The sequence below is a fragment of the Eumetopias jubatus genome, unplaced genomic scaffold (genome assembly GCF_037043125.1).
Source record: "Eumetopias jubatus isolate StellerSeaLion01/CBP00866 unplaced genomic scaffold, mEumJub1_p1.0 scaffold_7, whole genome shotgun sequence".
Classification (NCBI taxonomy): domain Eukaryota; kingdom Metazoa; phylum Chordata; class Mammalia; order Carnivora; family Otariidae; genus Eumetopias; species Eumetopias jubatus.
In genome coordinates this window covers 93,665,021-93,672,765 of record NW_028274813.1, presented here as the reverse complement: position 1 = coordinate 93,672,765, position 7,745 = coordinate 93,665,021, and positions in this window count along the sequence as shown.

Sequence of the window (7,745 nt, the reverse complement as noted above, 5' to 3'; positions counted from 1 at the left end):
ATAAATAAATAAATGGTGGTTCTGAATCCTTTGTCAGATATATGTATTACAAATATCTTCTAGTCTGTGACTTGCAAGCAAATTTATCTATAAGCAAATACTTCATGTTCTTAACCTAAAGATTAGAAGACTGAGGGAAAAATTCTTTTTTTAATTTTTTTAAAAGATTTTTTATTTATTTATTCGAGACACAGAGATACAGAGAGAGAGAGAGAGAGAGAGAGAGCACGAGCAGAGGGAGAGGCAGAGGGAGAAGCAGGCTCCCTGCTGAGCCAGGAGCCGGATGTGGGGCTCGATCCCAGGACCCCGGGATCACGACCTGAGCCGAAGGCAGACGCCTAACGACTGAGCCACCCAGGCGCCCCTGAGGGAAAAATTCTTGAGGCTTATTTCATCATGTTCTTATAAATTAAAGAAGTAACTCATAATCTCAGATCAATTCTCTTAAAAAGTATTTAGTTCAATTCAACTAGCCGTTTATGAAGCATCTGTTAAAGCCTTCTAGAGATTCCAAGGTAATTAAGATGGTCTCCTTCCACGAGGTGTTACTGTTGAGCAACAAAGGCAAGCAAGTCAACCAAGAGTGCCATGGGATGTGAAAAGACATGTATGATGTGCAGTGGAAGTGTGAATGAAGGGAAAACTAATATGGCCTGAGAGGAGGCAATACTGGAAAAGGGTGAGTTTTGAAGACGGGGCAGGAGTTTTCCATGGTTGGGTAGGCCTTGCAGGAAAAGGGAATAAGGGCACCTTGCTGGCTCAGTCAGTAGAGCATGTGAGTCTTGATCTCAGGGTTGTGAGTTCAAGCCCCATGTTGGGCATGGAGCCTACTTAAAAAAAAAAAGGAAAAGGGGACATAAGGAGCAAATGCCCAGAGAAGTGAAAGGGCCAAGTGCCAGAAGGAGCAGGGGTCCGGATGGTCAGAATGCAGACTGTGGGAGAGGAGGAAGGACTTGTCCGACAGCAGGAAAAGTTAGCTGAGTGAGGGTGTGTGGAGAAGTTTGTAGCACTGTTAGAGTTTGAGACTTTATCCTGTGTGCTGGCAAGCCACCTGAGGATTTTGAAAGTGTGGAAGTAGTAAGATCAGGTCTAAATAGATTAGATATAATTAGAACAGCAGTTTTAATCTTTTCTGGCCTTGAACCCCTTTGGAAGTCTATAAATAAAAAAAAAAAACCTACGGGGTGCCTGGGTGGCTCATTCGTTGAGCGTCTGCCTTCGGCTCAGGTCATGATCCCAGGGTCCTGGGATCGAGCCCCACATCGGGCTCCCTGCTCGGCGGGAAGCCTGCTTCTCCCTCTCCCACTCCCCCTGCTTGTGTTCCCTCTCTCGCTGTCTCTCTCTGTCAAATAAATAAATAAAATCTTTAAAGAAAAAAACCTATAAATTCCTAAAAATAATCATTTTAAATGTATAAATTAAAATACATAGGAATTAAAAGGAATCCAATCATGTTGAAATACAAATATTTCTTAATTATGACATTTGTTTTATTAGCATATTTTTTAAAAGATCTAGTGGTAGATCTAATAATTACCATAATTTCAAAGTAATGATTATAGATGATGAGATACATGTTTCTACTGTAATGTGATAGGAAAATATCTAATTTCTATTGTTGACCGTTATGGGTTCTCCTAATACTATGGTTTGTTTCTTACATTCATAATCAGGAAATGCTAAATTTCAGTTAGGTGTTAGTGAAAATAGAAAATGTGCTTTTCTCAGTGTCACAGACCCAGTGAAGTCTATGTATGCATCCCAGACTAAGATTCCCTGTGACTAGAAGGATACCCTGGCTTGATGGACTAAAAGAAGGGGTAAGCCAAAGGCAGGCCTGTTACGACACCATTTCAGTGACCCAGATAAGCCCGAATGGAAACTGTGGTAACGGGTGGAGGGCAATGTCTGGTATTTGGAAATAGAATCCAGGTGCACGTGTTAGGAGCAGGTAGGGAGACGATTTGGGATGTGGGAAAGGGGAATGCCTAGGAGGAACTCCCTCAGGTTTCCAGCTTGGGTAAGAGACATGATGGCATTCCAAGCTATACTAGCTCTTAGCTGGATTGTCGTAATAACCTACTAACTAGATAGTAGGGTCTGTTCTTGCCTCACTAAGGTCTAATTTCAACAGAGCAGTCAGTGAACTTTTTAAAGATAAATGAGATTACATGATAACTCTGCTCAAAGCCATGCAATGGTCAAAGTCCTTCCAATAGTCCTTAAGGCTCCATGTGACCTGGCCCTCCATCCTCTCTCTCCCCATTGCTTACTACCCTCACCCCTCCTAAGCCCCTGCCTCCCCTATCTACTAGGTTACAGCCAGGTGCTCTGCTCAAGCATACAAGGGAATGTTCCTGCCTTGGGCCTCTGCACTGACTCTTCCCTTAGTCTGAAACGGTCTTTTCTTTTTTCTTTTCTTTTCCTCTTCCTTTCTTTCTCTTTTAAAGATTTTATTTGAGAGAGAGTGAGAGAGAGCGAGAGCAGGAGTGGGCAGGAAGGGCAGAGGGAGAGGGAGAGGGAGAAGCAGACTCTCCACTGAGAAGGGAGCCCGATGCGGGGCTCGATCCCAGGACCCTGGGATCATGACCTGAGCCGAAGGCAGACGCTTCACGACTGAGCCACCCAGGTGCCCCAGACCCCGGTTTTTGCTTTTAATAGTAAGGCAGTACTAGGCCATGCAAGGTGACTCAGGGTACCTATCTCTTTTGTGGCCCTCTTTTTTTTCCATGCGTCCCTACTCCCCTGGCCACAGGTGATTGAATCAAGGATCAACATCTGACCTGAGGGCAACTCTCTCTAGGCTGGCAAGTGGCCTTGTGAAGTTGCTCGGCACTAGAGAACTCAACCCAGAAGGAATTCACCATATTGGTTAGTGACTAGCTAATCATACTCTGGTGGTAGAAGGGTAGTGAGCCATGTACTTCACACATACAGAGTCGCTGATGGAGCAGACACAGAGGCCTCCCTATCAGTGAGCAATGGGAAAAATGAGTAACAGATGCCCAATTCTGAATGAGTGTTAAGTGCTCTTAACCCAAGAACTTCAAGTAGGCTGCTACAACAACAGGTGTTGCCAGTCCCCAATCATGGGAATAATGGTCCATTTTTCTGTGAAGACTTTTTTGAGGCTTTTCTGAGATTCTTTGTTGTTGTTTTTCATGGTTCCATGAATCCTTCCAATAAACCTCTATAACAAAGGCACCCTAAACATCTCTGATAGTTGAAACTTAAAAGCATCTAACGAAATTTTATATTACTTTCAAATCATGAGTGAAAATGTCGAGATGCATTAATGAATTAGATTCCCTACAGATGTCATTCATTATTCAATCAACAATGTGTACTGATTACCTGCTACGTGCCAGACATGTACTAGCATTAAGAATTTAGGAGTTAAGGGGCGCCTGGGTGGCTCAGTTGGTTAAGCATCTGCCTTCAGCTCAGGTCATGATCCCAGGGTCCTGGGATCGAGCCCCGCATCGGGCGCATCAGGCTCCCTGCTCAGCGAGGAGCCTGCTTCTCCCTCTCCCTCTGCTGCTCCCTCTGCTTGTGCTTGCTCTCTCTCTGTCAAATAAATAAATAAAATCTTAAAAAAAAAAGAATTTAGGAGTTAATAAGAGTGACATGACTCCTGCTTGGAGGTGCTTTGGTCTAGCCTGGAATACTAGACCACTTGGGTCTTAATATGTACTATAGGGACAAACCTTAACTTAGTATGTCTCAGAAGCTTGTGATCTACAGTTTGTTTTAAATATTCATGGATTTCCAAATATATTGCATTGATAAGGGTATGGCATGTGTTAACACTCTGATCTAGGGACACCTACATTTATATTAGAATAAAGTTTAGGTCAGAGCTTTCTAAGATTTACTATATCTGGAAACAAAGCAAATGAGAGAAAACAGGGTTAACAGAACTATAAACTATTAAGTAGAACATGGTCGCTGAGTAGAGCCAGAAGCATAGTAACAAGAAGAGGCTTGCAGAAGTCAACAGAAAAAAATAAAGTGATGACATTTATATGCCAGCATTTTGCAACAGTGGTAATCTGCCACCTACAAATGAAAGTGAGGCCTGACGTAAAAAAGGCCATTTTTCTTTGTCCTCAGGAAAAGATAACCTGAAAATTAATGGCATGGATTGCCCAAGACAACAAGGCTGAAAATAAAGATATAAGTGATTCATTAAGCCAGACTGAAGAAAAATGGAGAAGATGGAATCTGGTGCTTGGTAAAATTGAAATGTCAAGGAATTCATTGATGCATCCTGCTGCTAACTCAGTAGTCAAGCAAAAATTTTTAATGCTATATTTCTTAGATCAACTAAAATTAAGAGTGAATGTATTTCCAGTGAAGATAAAATGGTCCAGTGAGAAGAGAGAATTTCGGGAACACTGTTAAACTCTTCAAAGTTTCTCAGACTCTCTAGCTATTGTTTTACTTGGAGCATCAAGGGACTAATGCTCTTGTTTATATTCTACCATTCAAATTTTTTTCAGGCTTTCCTTCCAAGATTTCCAAATCCCTACGCACCTGAATTTCTAATTGCTGTATGAGATAGTCTGATTGCTATAGTACTGTTATAGAAATTGTCTCTTGTCTTCAGTTCAATATGTTGCAGTTTAAATGTCTGCAGCTCTTGGGGTCCCTGGGTGGCTCAGATGGTTAAGTGTCTGCCTTCGGCTCAGGTCATGATCCCAGGGTCCTGAGATCGAGTCCCGCATCGGGCTCCCAGCTCAGCGGGCTCCCAGCTCAGCGGGCTCCCTGCTCAGCGGGGAGCCTGCTTCTCCCTCTGCTTCTCTCTCTCTGTGTCTCATGAATAAATAAATAAAATCTTAAAAAAAAATGTCTGCAGCTTTAAGCAACATTAGAAATTAGAAAGAGGACCTAACTATAGCTATAGGAGATAATTTAATTACCACAAAATTTTATGTGATTTTATAGAAATTTGAAAATATGAAATGGATAATCTTTTTTTAAAAGTATTTATTTTTTAAGATTTTATTTATTTATTTGAGAGAGAGAATGAGATAGAGTATGAGAGGGGGGAGGGTCCGAGGGAGCAGCAGACTCCCTGCTGAGCAGGGAGCCCGATGCGGGACTCGATCCAGGAACTCCAGGATCATGACCTGAGCCAAAGGCAGTTGCTTAACCAACTGAGCCACCCAGGCATCTCTGAAATGGATAACCTTATGGAAAATATAAACCATAAAATGGAGTCAAGAACAAAGCTCCAGACTAATCTAAGAAATAGCCAAAGATCTACTCCCAAAGAGATACCAGGCCCAGAAGACATCACAAGTTTACATGAGAATTCTACCAGACCATCAAAGAACAGAGCATTTCTTTGTTATACAAACTGCCCAGAGCAAAACAAAACAAAACCATAAAGATAAAGATAAAAAGCTTCCCATTTCATTCTGAGACCAACATAATCCTGCTAACTAAAATGGAAAATACTGCCCCCACCAAAAAACCCATAAGAAACAAATCACGTTTATGAACATAGAGGCAAAAATCCCCAATACATTCAGTATTAGCACGATTATGGTAGTAAAGAAATATTACATCATCACTAAGAGAGTTTATTGTGGGATTACAGAACTGCTTCAACAATTATGAAGTCTATGAATACAAATCACCATACTATCCATTTAAAGGAAATAGAATCCAAATGATTATCTTAGGCATTCTATTTGGAACTTGTATCTCAAAGCAATAAGCCCAAGTCTATATAAACCAATTTACAGTCTAAAATGTGCAACCAAAAAAATAAAATGAAATGTGCAACCATTTTCAATGTTTCTGAGCCTTAGTTTTCTCCACTTGAAAATTTTGGAATAATTTAACCTATTCATAGTATTACAGACATTAAATGAGGCCATCAAGGAAGCAGACTCCTTCCACTTATTAACTATAGCCTTGGGAAAGTTATCCCTCTAAGCCTCAATTTCCTAATCCACAAGATAAGAAAGTGGTATCCGGATCAAATATATAATATATATGAAGTGCTCAGCACAGTTACTGTCACAAACATGAACAATTATTAACTTTTGAAAAGATCTTAAATCTTGATGACTCAGAGACCTCTAGCAACTCAGCAAATCTGATTAAGGGCTTCCATGACTTGACGTTTAGAGGCTTTTGTATTTGTTGTTTTTTTTTTTAATTTTTTTTATAGATTTTATTTATTTATTTGAGAGAGAGAATGAGATAGAGAGAGAGCACGAGAGGGAAGAGGGTCAGAGGGAGAAGCAGACTCCCTGCTGAGCAGGGAGCCCGATGCGGGACTCGATCCCGGGACTCCAGGATCATGACCTGAGCCGAAGGCAGTCGCTTAACCAACTGAGCCACCCAGGCGCCCTAGAGGCTTTTGTATTTGTAAGTACTGTAGTCACTTCTGAAGACAGGAACCAGAAAGAATCACTTTTCATTTCCTTATACCTGTGGTTATATAGAAGGTAGACAAACAGGAGCCTCAGGAAAAAAAAAAAAAAAAAAAAAAGACCAGCCAACCAGTTTAAGGGAGGGTAGAGGATTGTTTCTAGTAAACAGTACCTTAGCAACAACTCCACAATCTTTCTCCCTTAGAAACAAATGAACTGCAATGAATTTAATGAACCACTGGAAACAAGTTAGGCTTGGAAAAGATAGCCTGCCTTTCTTCTTGCTGCTTCAAGAACTAAAAGTACACAAATTCATATTTTTTTTACTCCATATGCAAGACTAGCTTTTTTTTTTTAAGAGTGGTTTTTTTTTTTTAAAGATTTTATTCATTTATTTGAGACAGAGACAATGAGAGATAGAGAGCATGAGAGGGAGGAGGGTCAGAGGGAGAAGCAGACTCCCCGCCGAGCAGGGAGCCCGATGCGGGACTCCATCCCGGGACTCCAGGATCATGACCTGAGCCGAAGGCAGTCGCTTAACCAACTGAGCCACCCAGGCGCCCAAGACTAGCTTTATCAACACATTTTAATTAATTCTACTGTTCTTTATTTCCACGAAACTTTATGATGAAACAGATTTACCAAGCACCATATTTAAAATAGTGTTATTTCATGTGATGATTCTCAACCACACATTCATCATCGTACTTTAGCTGTAGGTCACAAAGTTGTTCTTTCATGATACTTGAGCAATTTCCTTCACATTTGCAATTGATTTACTGTTAGTTTTTACAGAATTAAAGATCTCCACGTTTAGGTGATCATTCAGGGCCTGGAACTTCAGAAGATTTGCAATATCAGCAATACAACTTAGAGGCCAAGGAAAATTATGGCAATATTCTTTGCTAGAGTACTATATTAGTTTCCTAAGCCTACAGTAACAAAATACAACAAACTTGAGTGGCTTAAAACAAATGAAATTTATTCTCTCACAGTTCTGAAAGTGAAAAGGGTGAAATCAAGGTATTGGCAGGGCTATGCCCCCCATGAAGTCTCTGGGAAAAATCCTTCCTTGCCTCTTCCTAGATTCTGGTGGCTCCTGGCAATCTTTTGCATTCTCTCAGCTTGCAGCTGCATCGTTCCAGCCTCTGTTTGTCACATGACTGTCTTCCCTGTGTCTCCTCTGTCTTCAAATCGTTCTCACTTTATAAGGAAACTAGTTGGATTTAGGGGCCCACCTCAATCCAATATGACTTCATCTTAACTTGATTACATCTGCAAAGACCCTATTTCCAAATAAGGTCACATTCACAAGTACAGGGATTAGGAATTCAACATAATATTTTGGGGGGCACA